General features: G+C 32.8%; 1 protein-coding gene across 5 annotated transcripts in view; it reads right to left on the minus strand.

The window, feature by feature from the left end:
* Positions 1-17,634, minus strand: part of LOC141394146 (uncharacterized) — a 143,159-nt gene that overhangs the window by 25,919 nt on the left and 99,606 nt on the right. The window contains exon 2 of one of the 5 annotated variants that reach the window (XR_012410266.1): positions 2,386-2,725. The exons of 3 other annotated variants lie outside the window; for them this stretch is intronic. The gene's annotated coding sequence lies outside the window, so the exon portion shown is untranslated. Of the gene's footprint in view, positions 1-2,385; positions 2,726-7,867; positions 8,164-17,634 lie in introns of those variants that run through there. One more of the 5 variants, XR_012410267.1, reaches the window with a different exon arrangement.

Here is a 17,634-nt window from a genome sequence, read left to right on the forward strand (position 1 = left end):
TAACAGAAACTGCAATGAATGCAAAAAATAGTGCAAAATATGTCGGCTCATATTCGTAGTGATGATCACCGACATGTTGTTAGACAAATTTTTGGAGGAAATATAAATATTGTAACAACATTGTCACATACGAATATATACAATAGTAGGATATTATTGCACAATGAATTTTTGTCAGAAGCGTGCAACGCGATAAGTAAATTGATCAAGGAGAATCAATCTAATGAGACCCCAATTAAATTTAATATAGAGCTTGTAAGTGAATACGTAAAGCCAACAAAAGAAGATGAGACTACAACAAATAGAAACCAAGATGATGGTCCTTCAGCAACCCGAAAAACATTTTGTCACATCTCCAAAATGTCGTTGTTATGTGGAACTGATGATATTAATGATGCTTTGGTAAATCACCACATACTTAGCAAAATGTCAGAATTTCAAGAAAGAGATTCAGGATGGACTTTGGCGAAAATATTAAAGCTTGACATAAATAAAGCTAAGATAACACGTGGCTCACTATATATCAAGACGCCAAATTCGTTATCTAAAATGAATGCATGCCTGAACATAAGAAACAACGATGAATTTTGTTTTAAATTCGCTGTGGTGGCAGCATTGGGTAAACCGGCTATGGGGGATGAAACGAATTCTGAAACATACAATACTAATGTAAGGCTGGAAGTTATCACTCTTCAATCAGGAATGATTGTAGATTTTATAGGTCTAAGTTTCCCAATGGCTCTAAAGAGCATCAAAATATTCGAAGCCAACAATGAAAATATAAGTGTAAATGTATTTGGATACGAAAAGAAAAAGATTGCTAGACCTTACTACCTAACAAGGAAAGAAAAATGTCATCACATCAATTTGATATTATTGCATGAGGTAGACAAATACCATTACATATGGATTAAGGATTTGTCACGGTAATACAACATAATTATATACTTACTGAACATTTCTAACTAATAAATTTACATTTGTTTTCTTTCAGTTTAATTCGATCACAATTAACAAATCATCATGGTGCTATATATTTTTGCAATGGGTGTGTACAACATTTTAAAGTTAAAGCAGTATGCGATAAACATAAGGAGGAGTGTGGTGGCGTAGTGTCCGAAGTACCTGAACCCGGAAACATATCCTCAAATTTAAGGATTATTATTAGCAAGAAAGATTGACTTTTGTTATATATGCGGATGCCGAGTGTGTTTTAGAGAACTGTACAACTGGAAGCAGCAATACTAAAACGGTAACTGAAAAGAAACATGTACCTTGTGCTTTCAGCTATTATATTAAGTGTAGTTTTAATGATAGATTAAGTAAATAATATTCGTATAGTGGCCCCAATGCGGCAAGAAACTTTTTAGAAAACCTAATTAGGGATTGCAAATTTATATACAATAATCATTTGTCTAAAACTGTACCTATGACTCCTTTAACGCTGGAAGAACTAAATGAGTTTACAAGGAGTAGGGTATGTCATGTCTGCAAAAAAGAATTAGGTACTGACAGAGTAAGGGATCACTGCAACTGTAATATTAAATATATAGTCCCTAGATTTATACCAATTTTATTTCACAATTTTTCGAAATATGGCTGCCATAAATAAATTTAGATGACAACAGTGGAACTGGCACACATTGGGTGGCATATTATAAAAATAATAATAATATTGAATATTATGATATAACCTAACATATAATTATAAAAGATATCAATTTTCCACATACAATTGTGGACACCTTTGTTTAAAATTTTTGATTGAGATAAGTAAGCGTGGACAATAAATTTGAGATGTAACGCATTAACTCCATCCAGTCGAATTTTAAACGTCCAAGATGATGTACGAAATTGATAGAACACAAATTGCATTGGTTGAATTTCAATACCTTCATGGAAACTATAAGAGTTTATTCATAAAGAAGCTGGCATATATATGTGGTGCATCTGTTTTTCCAAATTATTTTTTGTTCCGTCAACCTTTCAACTAAAAATAACTTACAGGAAGTAAATCGCTTAGATTGGAACGATGGAAATGATGACTACAATGCAGTTGCGGATATTCTCACTCCACTGAAGGATTACAAATATATTTTTGTTGTTGGGCGAGCCAAGAAAATATTTTTAGAAAAACATATCAATTGTTATAAATTTAGAATCTAAAATGCGTTTAAATGATTTCCAAAATTATTATACTAACTTTAACTATACATAGAGACTTTAAGTTTAGATGTGCTTTAAATAATCTATTTAAAATCTTTGTATTTATTGAACAAAACTGGCAAAATATTAGTGAAATCATATATGATGAAATAAATAAATAATTATAAATAAAAAACAATTGTTTTATTTTTTAAACATTTTATTTATGGAATTGCAGGTAGTAAGTGTAAAACACAGCATGAAAATTGTCGCAATGGGATTCACAGCTTTACTACGACAAACATCTTTAGAAAATTCAGGAAGTAACAAATCCAAAAGTTTACGTTCAATGGGAATATTTTTGGTGATACGCCTTCTCATTATTGGACACTGGTATGACAAAAGTAAATGTTCTGCTACTGGACAATCTGTTTGCTCCCAACGATGAATATCAACTTTACAAAAATAACATCTGGTTACATCTGCTACTCCGGTATAAAAAAGTCCAAGCGCAGCCGTGGTTTTAGTATCTGAATACGGTAGTGGCCAATTATTAAAAGATTTCACGCGTGCATCTTCTCTGTTAAGACGAGACGTTTTTTTAGTATGAGCTCTACTTACAAATTATTTTATGAAGTTTATGTTTTTTTTAATAAAATAAAAGCAATGAAAGTTTTACTCGAAAAATATTTCTTTATTATTTATAAAAATAAAAACGCTTAATATGTAGGAAAAAAAGATTTAGTTTGCTCCAATTGTTTTAATTCCAATTTGTACATGGTGTTTTCACTTTCATTTCGCAATGGTATCTTTGTTATACAATATCCACCAGAACCCAATTCTCGAACATGTTCATCTCCAAGTGACATAAACTTTTCGGGTAGGTATAGTATTCCATCTTCTAATTTTAAAACAATTCTTTCTCCATATTGGGTCATGGTTTTGTATGCTTCACTGATTAAATAATCCTGTTTTTCCACCAAGCCCTTTATCCTTATTATTTTTTATGGTTAAAGGAGTTGAACAAATCATTTAAATTGGAATTAGACATGGCTGCTTCCACATTTTTTCTAAAGTAGCTTTGATATTAGATTATTCTCCTATTTATATAAAAAATATGAGTCATGATTATATTTTTTCTCTTTTTTCACCCTTCTCTCCTAATCACTCCTCCCCTCTTTAGCATCACATGAATAAAAGAAAAATGTTTTAATTTTCTTCTTTGGTTTTTATTTGTTGAATTTACATATACTATTTGTAGTAGGAAAGATACCACTCCCTCCCTTCATACCCACCAATCGCTTACGAACCCCCACAATAAAAGAAAAAGTTTTTTTGTTATTTAGTTCTTTTTTATTGAATTTATTTTAAATATTTTTGAATATTGATGTTTCTCCAACCACCCCTCCCTTCTTCCCTCAGTAATAAATAAAAGAAAAAAAATTTATTTTTAATTTTTGTTTTTATTTAAAAGATTTAAAAATTCTCTTAAAAGTACTCTAACATTTATATTTTCTATTGTATTTTCCGAGTTATCAACTATTCTAATTAATTCTTATATATTACTACTTATAATATACTCAATTTCGTACAGAAATTCTTCTGTTATTATAACATCCTCAACGGATATTATTTCAGCTCGATCTGTTAGACTCCGCCTTATGGCATCAATGTCATATTCTTCCTCGTCCAACGTTATTGACTCAGTCTCCACATTTTCGTCAGAGTAATTTCCCATATCACCCATATCAATATCCTCCAGGTATTGACCCAGTTCTTCTATGGCATAGTTAGTTAGCTGCCCTCTCGAACTGTAAATCGGCCTCAAAGTTATTCACTGCTTCAACACATACTGCTTCCTCCTCCAGCTCCAATTCTACTTCCTCAGCAGCTTTAACACACTCCATTTCAAAATTATTATTTTTTGAATGCATTATATCGTTTTTATTTTTTAAATTAAAGATTAACTTCACTTTTAATCCTTTGATGGATTTTTTGAAACTGAATATAGTTTTCAAGCCAAGCTTATCTTTCATATAATTATCCTTTTCAAAAAATCCTATGAAATTATGCAAACACCTACCTCAAGTGTAAATGCATTAAATAATACACATCATGAACAAAACAATTATGCATATAATATGATCCACCGACCTTCGTTCTATCATCCTTCCATCCAACTACCAACCATCCAAACTCTAATGGGACAACCCATCATCAATCAACCATACAACCAACAACCCTCCACACTACAACCTGTAACCCAAGAACCCATCACCCAACAACCCATCACACAACCTATCATACAACAAGCTACAATCCAGCAACACCAGAATAATGAGCAAGTTAGTAACAGAAACTGCAATGAATGCAAAAAATAGTGCAAAATATGTCGGCTCATATTCGTAGTGATGATCACCGACATGTTGTTAGACAAATTTTTGGAGGAAATATAAATATTGTAACAACATTGTCACATACGAATATATACAATAGTAGGATATTATTGCACAATGAATTTTTGTCAGAAGCGTGCAACGCGATAAGTAAATTGATCAAGGAGAATCAATCTAATGAGACCCCAATTAAATTTAATATAGAGCTTGTAAGTGAATACGTAAAGCCAACAAAAGAAGATGAGACTACAACAAATAGAAACCAATTGAATGGCACGAAATTAGAATTGAAATGGCACGAAATTAATTTTTAACTACAAAAAAACGCTTACCAGCGTTAAAGGTATCAGATCAGAAAAGATTAAAAAGAACATTGGTATTGCTGTAAACAACACGCTTATTAATAATATTCGTTACGCCGACGATACAACATTATTAGCAAGTAGTTTTGCGGGGCTACAACGATTATTGGATGCACTCACGAAAACAAGTGAGGTATATGGACTACGTATCACCATAAAAAACCAAATTTATGATTTTAAGCAGAAAGAATGTGGAAACAAATGTACCTATGTTAATAAATAATACGGAAAAAGAAAGAGTAAAAACATTTATGTGCCTTGGTGTCCAGATTAACGATGAGTGGGATATGTCGAAAGAAATAAAGTGCAGAATTGAAATGGCACGAAATTAATTTTTAACTACAAAAAAACGTTTACCCGCGTTAAAGGTATCAGATCAGAAAAGATTAAATTCGCTTGAAATGTGGATATATCGTCCCATTTTAAAAATTCGCTGGACAGATCGTGTCTCAAATGAGGAAGTGCTTAGACGCATGAATGCCGAACTTCATGTTACACGTACGATAAAGACCAGAAAAACATCCTATTTGGGTCATTAAATGAGAAATGAAAAATATAAGCTTCTCCAAACCATTATTCAAACTAATATCGAAGGAAAAAGACCCAGAGGAAGGAAAGAAACATCATGGATAAATAACATTAACGAATGGACGGGTCTGAATGCCGCCAGAAACCGAAGCCTTTTGATAATTGAAGAAAACATGTCATTTAATTGTATAATAATATTAACAATTAGTTAAGTTAAATGTGGTAACACTAAATTGTAATTGTATGATCGCTAACGTCCGAATACGGATTGGCAAATAAAGAAGAAGAAGAAGGGCTCTCTATCAAGCTAAGCATTACATTCGTCTTTCCGCAGGGTCCCACAATTAAGTCGAGTATAGTGTTTGGTAGTAAAGTACTATGTCTGGAGGCTTTCTTTTGTATAAAATCAAAATTTTGTACAGAAATTTTAGCGTGTTGTTTAATTAATCGCATTTTCACTACTAACGAATAATTCTATAAACAATGAATATTTATTTCAATTTTTTATTTTTTGTTTAGTGCTAGCAAAAAAGTATCAAAATGTACGTTTATAATAAAAATAACGTTATTAAGAAAAAATCTGTTAAAGGAAAAGGACTTGTAAATAAGATAATAAATTCTTTTCCCGTAGAACTTCATCTACCTGGCTACCATTCTGTGGACCTGGAACAAAACTTGCCAAACGACTGGAAAGGGGAGACAAAGGAATAAATCCATTGGATGCTGAATGTAGAACGCATGATATTGCTTATGAACAAAACAAAGATGTTAAACAAAGACATATTGATGATCGTGAATTGGCTGAGAGAGCTTGGGAAAGAGTGAAAGCAAAAGATAGTAGCTTTGGTGAAAAACTTAGCGCATATCTCGTTACAAACGCCATGAAGGCAAAAACGAAACTTGGTATGGGGTTGAAAAATAAAAACCTAAAAGAAATTGCAGGTCAAAAGATTTTTAAAAATGCTGTTAAGAATGCTACAACAGCTCTAAAAAGTACAAAGCCAACTGATATTAATGCTTCTGATAAATTAGCACAGAAAGAAATTCAAAAAACATTCCTAGGAAAGAAGTCGAAGGTAGTCATACCAAGAGTAATTAGAGTTCTTAAAACAGGTGGATTTCTCCCCCTTATACCGATTCTAACTGGGCTAGGAGCATTGCGTGCATTAGCATCGGGTAGTTCAGCAGTTGCTAATGCGGTTATAAATGTTAAAAAAGCACAACAACAATTAGACGAGCAAACTTGACATAACAGAACAGTTGAAGCCATAGCAATGGGTAAAGGACTCTACTTAAAACCATACAAAAAAAGGTTAGGGTATTTATGTGAATGATACCCCAAAAAACTGATAAAGCAGCTACGCAAAGGTCCACTAATACACATATTTATGATTTTGAAAAAAAATATATATATACCTCACTTTAGTGGTGTGTTTATGCGGAATACATTACCTAAAAACCCCTATCGCAAAGAATGCGGCATTACAAATTTAGATGACAACAGTGGATTTGGCACACATTGGGTGGCATATTATAAAAATAATTATAATATTGAATATTATGATAGTTTTGGGAATCTTCAACCACCATTGGAAGTGATTGACTATTTGGGTACAAACCTAACATATAATTATAAAAGAGATCAATTTTCCACATACAATTGTGGACACCTTTGTTTAAAATTTTTGATTGAGATAAGTAAGCGGTGACAATAAATTTGAGATGTAACGCATAAACTCCATCCAGTCGAATTTTAAGCGTCCAAGATGATGTATGAAATTGATAGAACACAAATTGCATTGGCTGATTTTCAATACCTTCATGGAAACTATAAGAGTATATTCATAAAGCAGGTGGCATATGTATAACATATGAGGTGCATCTGTTCATCCAAATTATTTTTTGTTCCGTCAACCTTTCAACGAAAAAGAACTTAAAGGGCGAGCAAGGAACACAAATTGTTACTGCAAGAAACACATAAATGGCTTAGATTGGAACGATGGAAATGACGACTACAATGCAGTTGAGGATATTCTCACTCCACTGTATATATTTTTGTTGTTATATCAATTCCTATGTAATAAATTTAGAATCTAAAATGATTTTAAATGATTTCCAAAATTATTGTACTAAATGTTCTATACATAGAAACTTTAAGCTTAGATGTGCTTTAAATAATCTATTTAAAATCTTTGTATTTATCATATATGATGAAATAAATAAATAATTATAAATATAAAACAATTGTTTTATTTTTTAAAAATTTTATTTATGGAATTACAGGTAATAAATGTAAAACACAGCATGAAAATTGTCGCAATGGGATTCACAGTTTTACTACGACAAACATCTTGAGAAAATTCAGGAAGTAACAAATCTAAAACTTTAGGTTTAATGGGAATATTGTTGGGGATACGCCTTCTCATTAAGGGACACTGGTATGACAAACGTAAATGTTCTGCTACTGGGAAATCTGTTTGCTCCCAACGATGAATATCAACTTTACAAAAATAACATCTGGTTACATCTGCTACTCCGGTATAAAAAAGTCCAACCGCAGCCATGGTTTTAGTATCTGGATACGGTAATGGCCAATTATTAAAAGATTTCACGCGTGCATCTTCTATGTTAAGACGAGACATCTTTCTAGCATGAGCTCTACTTACAAACTGGTCATGGTTTTGTATGCTTCACTGATTAAATAATCCTGTTTTTCCACCAAGTCCTTCATCCTTATTATTATTTTATGGTTAAAGGAGTTGAACAAATCAATTAAATTGGAATTAGACATTGCTGTTTGCACACTTTTTTCTAAACAAGCTTTTATATTAGATTATTCCCCTATTTATATAAAAAATATGAGTCATGATTATATTTGTTCTCTTCAAATTCTTCACATGAAAAAAAGAAAAATTTTTTAATTTTTTTCCTTGGTTTTTATTTGTTGAATTTACATATACTATTTGTAGTAGGAAAGATACCACTCCCTCCCTTCATACCCACCAATCGCTTACGAAACCCCAAAATAAAAGAAAAAGTTTTTGTTTGTTTCTTTGGTCCTTTATTTATTGAATTTACTTTAAATATTTTTGAAAATTGATGTTTCTCCTACCACCCCTCCCTTCTTCCCTCAGTAATACCCAATAAATAAAAGAAAAAGTTTTTATTTTTTATTTTGGTTTTTATTTAAAAGATTTAAAAATTCTCTTAAAAGTAAGAGTACTTTTTACTTTTTTATATTTTCTGTTGTATTTTCCGAGTTATCAAGTATTCTAATTAATTCTAATATATTACTACTTATAATATACTCCATTTCGTACAGAAATTGTTATGTTTCAGCTCGCTCTGGTAGACTCCGTCTTATGGCATCAATGTCATATTCTTCCTCGTTCAACGTTGTTGACTCAGTCTCCACATTTTCGTCAGAGTAATTTCCCATTTCATCCATATCAACATCCTCCATGTCTTGACCTAGTTCTTCTATGGCATAGTTAGCTGCCCTCTCGAACTCTAAATCGGCCTCAAAGTTATTCACTGCTTCAACACATACTGCTTCCTCCTCCAGCTCCAATTCTACTTCCTCAGCAGCTTTAACACACTCCATTTCAAAATCGACGTCCATATCAAAATTATTATTTTTTTAATGCATTATATCGTTTTTATTTTTTAAATTAAAGCTTAATTTCACTTTTAATCCTTTGATGGATTTTTTGAAACTGAATATAGTTTTCAAGCCAAGAATATCTTTTATATAATTATCCTTTTCAAAAAATCCTATGAAATTCATCCCAACTAATCCAGGTCAAAACCAAAATATCAGGAATAACATGTGTAACGGTAATTCAATACATATATAATATATTTTTTAAAATTTTAAGATAAGACGTATTTAGATAACCAACATACATAAAGTGGTTACGGATCAAAATATGATCACAACGCAACTTCAAAGTAAATGGGTTGACCAAACACAATCGCAAATTTCCGAAATTCTCCTACGGCTAGGGATCAAAGGAAACATCTAGCCCAACTTATAAACGCCACAGCATGTAATCATGATAAAAAAGGTCAATTACATTTCGACTGACCAACGACACGAGATTCAAGTGTCCATGTATTTTACAACGTTAGAAAATTATTTTTTATTTTTGCCTTATTAAGGCGAAGGCCATTTATAGTGATATTTAATTAAATCTCTTTCAAGTTGAGCTTATTAGACCTATTATATACATTGAAAAACTAGGAGTCTACCGAAGTCCCACGCATTCAACCATTACGCTACGTTTCTTCAGGCGTATTGAATGTTGTTTTTGTGGCAGACGAAGGCAAAGCTTGGGAACTAGTATATATATCGCACTTCATTAGATAAATGCATATGCGAAATTATGTCAGTTAATTGAAACTCCAAACTTTTCCTATAGTCCTGCTTGGTAATCCTATTTTTCAATGTTCACAAATACTATGGTATGTTTTGTTGTTTTGACAAGTTGATGGTGGCTCAGAACGCTAAGACGCCGGCAACCTTGACACTTAGTTGTCGGAGACCCAGGTTCGAATCCCAGCCTGGCTCAGGCCGAAATTATTTTTAGTTTTGCCTTATTAAGGCGAAGGTCATTTATTTATTTATTTATTTTATTTATTAGTCTATGGATATTTTTCCTTACAGACTATATAAATGAACAATTTTGTACTTAATTCTGTGAATTCAAATGTATTACAATTTTACTTTTTACAGTATTAATATCCATGGAAAAATCAAAAAGACTATACAATTCATTAAAATCTTTAGACATTCTAGTTAAGGGATCAGCATTTTCATAATTCATTCTTGAAAATTTAATAGCTAGTGGTACATAATTTCGAGTAAGTCGTTGGGGAATATTAAAACAAATATTGTTGACGAGAAAACCAGCTGTGACATCACCCATTATAACATTAAAAAGGAATGACACATTTAGCATTTTCCTACGGCTTTTCAGAGTAGGCAGCTTGATCAGGGAAAGTCTATCTATGACGGAAGACTATATAAAGAAAAGTTTAGGCTTCGTAAACAAGCAGGAATTGTTTTTGAACTGGCTCGATGCGATCGCTGTGTTTAATATATATAGAGTCCCATATGATCGAAGAATATTCCAGTATAGGGCGAACAAGTGTAGTGTATAAATTTTTTGTGACATAAGGATCATTGAACTCCTTACTCCATCGTTTAACAAACCCCAGCACAGACTTTGCTTTGTTTATTGTTACTGAAATGTGTGCATTAAAATTTAGTTTACAATCCAGCAAAACTCCAAGATCAACAAAGGTGTTAACTTTTTCCAAAAAATAGTCGTTGAGCGTATAACTAGTATCCAATGCGATTCCTCGATAATTTGAAACATCAGATTTATTTCCACATTTAAAAAGGGGAATAATATATGATGTTTTCATGCATCTGGAAAAACAGCTTGACTGATAGAAGCGTTGAACAATATGGTTAAAGGTAAAACAAAGGCATCAGCACATTTTATTAAAATACAACTTGGGATCTTATCAGGTCCATGATCGTAGCCATATTTTAATTTTTTCAATCCATTTAAAACCATTTTACTGTCCAATAGTGTAATTGAAATTGATTGGTTAGAGTTGAGTTCAAAGGGGTATTTGTTGCTAGAATAAATTCTAGTTGAATATGTTGTAGTGAAAAAATCTGCGAATAAGTTGCTAATAATAGTGTTGTCACATGATTCAGTGTTTCCATACCTTAAGGTTGCAGGAAGGCCACCGGCTTTACGTTTAGAATTGACGAATTTGTAAAATGATTTTGGATTTTGTTTGAAATTGTATTTAAGTTTTGAAATATTTTGAATAGCAAATGTTGTTCAAAGTGGTATATTCCGAGCGTGCAACTGAATATTTTCCGTAGTCGATAGCAGAGCCCGTACGTTTATAATGTTTGAATTGTTTATTTTTCTTATTCTTTGATCTTGCTAATTCTCTAGTGTTCCATGGTGGTCCAGAGAGCTTTTTATAAAATATTTTCGGTACGCATATATCAATGTATTCATATATTTTTTTACAAAAGATATCTATGGCGCAATTCAGATTATAAGTGCTTGACATGAGGTCATGCCAGTCAGTGTTCTGCAACAATTCCAGTAACTGTAAATAGTTTGTTTTGGAAAAACATAATGATTTTTCATTTCGATTTATAGGTTCTATATTATTCTTAGTTGGAAAGGAAACTCTTATTTCAACAGTTGGATGGTAAAGATCTTCTGGGAATGTTAAAGGATCAGTTCGTTTAATGTAACATTCATCGACTTGATTTACAAATATAAGGTCTAGTGAATTATGTCTGATGTTACGAATATAATTTACTTGAAAGAGACCAAAATCAAAAAGTGTATCAAAGAATTCTTCATAAGATTTTTGTATATTCGCTGGCATTAGGTATTTGTCCTCGGGTAAGAAATTCCACAAAATACTTGGTATATTAAAATCACCGAGTACAATAATCAAATCTTCTGGTTTAGCTTTTTGCAATACAGTCATGGTAGAACAAGAAAAGGTAGCAGCAATACCCAGCTGACTGAACTGGGCTGTAGTGTTAGTGTCAAATTCCATACGACATTTTATATATTTATTTCTATGTTCGATGTATAATAGGGATATATATTTTTTGAAGAAAAAAATTATTCATCTGAAATAAAAACAATTTCCCATAAAGACTCCTTCATATCAATGACATGTAACCTCCTCCAGGTCCGAACGACATGTCGCACACTAAAACACCACTTATAGAGGCGGTACAATATTTGTTAATATGTGTGGTATTTTATTAAACTTGAAAATAATAAAGCCCTAATAAACATGTGCTTTTTGTTTTCAAAAACAAAAGATTGAAACAGCTTCTCTTTTTTCAATGAATTACGAGCGACCCCAAACATTTTGGCAAGAATTCTACTTCCTGCGTGATATTGTGTATTTAGTGGAATGATACGGAAACATTCAAACTGAAAATCTAACCAGTTTTCATTCATGTTTTTCAAAATATTCAATCAAATGTGAAAAATTATTAGTTTTTTAAATTCCAATAATTTATAGACATTTCCTTATTTCGTTTACATTTATATTTGACACTAACGTTCCAAACAAAAACAAATTCCTTTGTGGTTGTTGTTCGAGTTGTATTTGTTGTAGTATTAACTTTACCTTGTATTTATTCTACCATGCAATACAGTCTTAAACGCTTGGCTATGCTTTTCATATATTACTTGGGGAGACGAAGGTGGAATATAAGAACATATTATAAACATTTTTTTTTTAAGTTGTGTTTAACTTCAACGGCAACAAACTCGATATTGAGTGAAGAGTCGAAATCCAATAATTCGGAGGTAAAAATAGTAGAGACAGCTATAAGTACGCCACCACCGTTGCTTCCACGGTCACGTCTGAAGATACTGTATTTGTTTGGCAGAATTTCTGAGTTCATAATTGTCTCGTTTAACCAGGTTTCAGTCATTACAATGATATGGTAATCCAGCACAAAGATTTCGGCATACAATTTCGATATCTTAGTACGAATACCACGGACATTTTGATAGGCAATGGATACTGTACTTAGTTTTTTGAAACATATTCGTTATATTGAGGGATGTAGCCAATATTAGCAGGTCTTTGTCTTTCCCTGTATATATATTCACGAACAACAGTGTTTTCTGGCCAAAAATCAGGATCAATAAGCTGGTGATATATGTCATCAGAAACAGTAACTTTAAATGAAGAAATTGAACGTTGTTGTGTGGAGTTGAATTTGTGTATTAAGATATCAGCATTTTGACCAAGTTTTGATTTAATAAAAAGATCAACAGATTCTATAGTAGTTTCAGCTGTAAGTCTCGTTAAAAATATACTTTTTTTCGGCGGAACGGCTCTAAGAGTAACTATACCAGCGTGTTCATTATTTGTAAAGTAAGCAGGAGGGTTGTTGGCAGATCCAGCGTAAGTAACTCAATGGTATGTTTTCACACTCCATATTAGAGTCATTGTTGGGAGGACAGTTTAAGGGTATGGTATTATTAAACGTAGAAGGATTTTTTGAATTTTGTGAAGAAATTTTGGACGATGTAGAAGGGTGATTTGCAGGTGAAGGCGCATTATTCTCGTTATCGTCACGTTTATCTTTATTTAAGTTCCTGGCTGACTTACGTCGCTTCGGAGATGATTGCGGCGATTTCATATTTTCTAGCAACTTGTAATTTTGAAACAATTTTCCATAATCATCTATTCGATTTGATAGCTTTGCGGTTTCATCCTGAATTTCCAGAAATATTTTCCTTTGCGATTGGAAAAATCGGTAAAAACTAACACCAATTTTTCTACAATCAGCGCAGCACCAATGAACTCCCCTGTTGTTTGAAATGGCGTCAGCAACTAGCCCAGAAATGTCATTATAGTGATATTTAATTAATTTTCTTTCGGGTTGAGCTTATTAGACCTATTATATACATTGAAAAATTAGGTGTATACCGAAGTCCCACGCATTCAACCATTACGCTACGTTTCACGGGTGGTTAAGGCGATCTTTAGGCGTATTGAATGTTGTTTTTGTGGCAGACGAAGGCAAAGCTTGGGAACTAGTATATATATCGCACTTCATTAGATAAATGCATATGCGAAATTATGTCAGTGAACTGAAATTATATTGACTAGTGAAAAGGGCAAGTGTTAAAATATTTGTTCCCATTAGTTCCAATACAAAAAAATCAAAAAGGTAGGTTGCACAGCATGGCACTAGGAAGCTAAACATCATCAACATACAAAAAGGGCACACATCTAAAAAACTACAACAACAAAAATGCAAAGAAGGACAAACATTACGACACATTAAACACACACACAACAACAACAACACACAAGGACGGACACACAGCCCCACAGTCGCAACGCAACAACAACAACATACAAGCAAGGACACACAGCATGACACGATCCTAAAAAAAGGTAAAAAAATCACTTTTCAATCTTCAATAACATTACGATGGAAAATGCGAACCAGTACCAATTACAAGGGACAAAGTTTTGTCCTGATAAAAAAACCCGACTATCAAACAAAAAGATCGTTCTACAAATGATGATGGAGGGAAAAATCGCAGACGGACAAACAAAAAGGACGCAAAAAAACATTCACATTGACGATCGCACAAAAAGACTCAAGATCATTTATTCGCGCTATTATAACGATATGCAAACAAGTGGATGGGGAAACAATAAAAAGGTCACTACGCATATTCAATACCAATGAACACCTGCATTCCCCCACCCCCTTCATTTTTTGAATACCTGCATATCATTAACACATAATTTACGACCTTCAACCTCATTAAGATTAAGACATGTTAACGGCTATTGACAGTTTGACAGGCTTTAGCCTCCTTGAAGCTAAAGATAATAAATTTTAGCTTAATTGCTTACCCAGTCAGTCCCTACTACTCTAGTCGACATGTCTCCACTTCATCTACTATTGTAGGGGCAAAGTCAACACGTTGTCAACAATTGATATTTTTACCTTTATAAGAAGAAGCATTGGTTATATTGACAGCTGATATCCCAACTAAGCATCTCCTTACTGTTTCATACTTTTTTTAATTGTTTGGTGTAAAATAATTTTGTAGGTTCGTGAATAAAGTATTGTTTTGAAAAAGTAATAAATTATCGTGAATTTAACGAGTGCTTGAATTTATTGTATATAATTTTAATAACAAGTATGAGCAAAAGAGAAATGAAAAGAAAGAAAAGACAAGTGAAAAAATATACAATTCTATATCAAAATACAACTTCTGAGGCATTTATGGTGAAAATTTGACATTTAGACGTTTTATACAACCTTTAGAAAAGATGGTGGATCGTGACGAATATATAGTTCCGCCTCGCTGGAAATGCTGAACGCAACTTACATCTGATATTTGGATACGACATAATAATGAGCTACAATGTTTAAGTTTTATTTTATTTCACAAAAATTTATTGCAAGATTTTTTCAATATTTATGCTGTTGTAATAGGTAAGCAAATTTAAGGACATTTTGCTTATTTATGTTTAGTTATAGATGTTTATTCTGTTCAATTCCTAGATGCTAAACCGTTAAGTGTAGCAGAAAAAGAGATATTTTAAGCAGACAAGTCACACCAAGCTTTTTGGTCAAGACAATAAAAAACGTGCGATGATATTTTAGTATTTATTTTATTTTAACAAGCCTTGAAGACATTGTCTTCATTAACTAATTTTGTGCTTATGTGGAATCTTGGGCTTAGCGCTTTATAAAGATAAAACAGGGTACCAATGTCTTCATCTGACCCTTGTGAACTATTGACTCACTACCTCCAATGTCTCTTCTAACTCATAACCTCCAATGTCTGTACTGAGTCACTATCTCCAATGTCAACACAAGCAACTACTGTCTTACTACTGACATACTGGTTCCAATGTTACTACTGACTTTCGAATGACACGTTCATACAAAATGTCTATAGGAAATGACATTAATTGTCTACAGTTTGTCAGTAGTACGGTTCACTATGTCAGTAGTTAGTATAGATTCACTATTGACTTTTCCTACAGGTTTCTTACACGTAACTACAAGTAAATTTTAAATTTTTACGATGAAACATTCTGTGTTGTGAAGTGGAAGAGCAAACATCAATCGGAAAAGTAAAACTTAAAAGTGAAAAACAAAGGTGCTTTAATATTGAAATAATAAAAATATATATAAACGTTTCAAACTTTATAATTCTCTATGGAAGTATTAAACGTACCGTCTCTTCCAGGCTAGAAGTTATCACTGCCTACAAACGGAAACATGGGAAAAATGCCTATTCAGCATGTACCAGCAAAAAAAAAAAAAAGCCGGTTGAAAGCCAAAATCCGGCGCAGGCAGGCAAGAAGCCAATACTGCCTGGGGATAAAAAAATGCCTAACGAAGAAGCAATAACATCTGTGAATATGCAGAATATTGAAACCGAATATAATAACGTAGTGGACAACGGTGCCAGGACGTAATCAGCCCAAGCGTAAACAAAAAAAATATCAAAAGTGGCTTAATGTGTTTTATCATCAGCCAAAATTAAAGCAAACACTAATAATGAAGGTAAGTCCAACCCGCCCTTTATTAAATTTGATGATATTAATATTAGGGATTTCACAATTTATCTCAAAAATAATCTCAAAATGTATGATTTTACAATAGATGATACAATTAGGCAACTCGTCCGATGTGGACACATTTAAATTCTAAAGTAGTCCGCCAGATCTGCTCGAAAATTCCAGAGCCCCGGAAATAATCTATCCTATCTATATAAGCTCTAACGTACGAAGCACGCAGCGAGAACTTTTCCTTCTCAAAGCAGAATTAAAGGCGTAGGAAATGGAAATTATTTGTCGATAAATCGATAGCTTGACTTCGGGTGAAAGACCACCCCACATCTTCATTAGCCCCTGATTGCTATAGAATTTTTGTTTGGTCCTGGACAAGATGAAGTCAGTATGCTTGTTGAAGTAAAATTTCTGGTGAAAAATGGCACCCGGGCACTTCATCCTGTCCTTCACCTCGACAATGTCCAATTTGAATTACTGGACTATTCCTCCAGAAATTAGGTAAAATATGTTGTGATTTACATTTAATAAGTATTGCAGTACATTTCTCGCCATTTAATATCAAACCCCAAAGGGTGAAATATCTATCGGGTGTCTCGATTCGGCCACATCTTCTCCAAGAATCCCCATGGGAGTACCCAATTTTCTATTATCTGCTTTGAATGAATGAGCACCTTATGTACTGTAGAAGTCATAGGCACAAAGAATATTTTTCCACCATTTTGTCCGCTATTTCATAACAATATATTTTAAACTTATTTGAATCCAAAGGAAACTGACATGATAATGAAATTTAAATTATTTTAGGCGAAATATAAGACTAACATCCACGCTAGTGATTTCAGAAAAGATCCCATGGTCTACAAATGCTGGACGTGCAGTTTTCCCGTCATTTATGCTATCATCTTTAAGTTTAGCGACATCGAGTCCAAGTTTGTCCTAAAATGTGAATTGTATATCTTCCTCTTTGAACACATATTTTGTAGTCTTCATTTCGAATTTCCATGTTCTATGCCCTGTGGTCTGTGTTTTGATTTTTCAGCAGCAACTTTCGCGGCATATGCGACAAT

The sequence above is a fragment of the Musca autumnalis genome, unplaced genomic scaffold, assembly GCF_047663935.1.
Source record: "Musca autumnalis isolate F117 unplaced genomic scaffold, ASM4766393v1 scaffold_2, whole genome shotgun sequence".
Lineage (NCBI taxonomy): Eukaryota > Metazoa > Arthropoda > Insecta > Diptera > Muscidae > Musca > Musca autumnalis.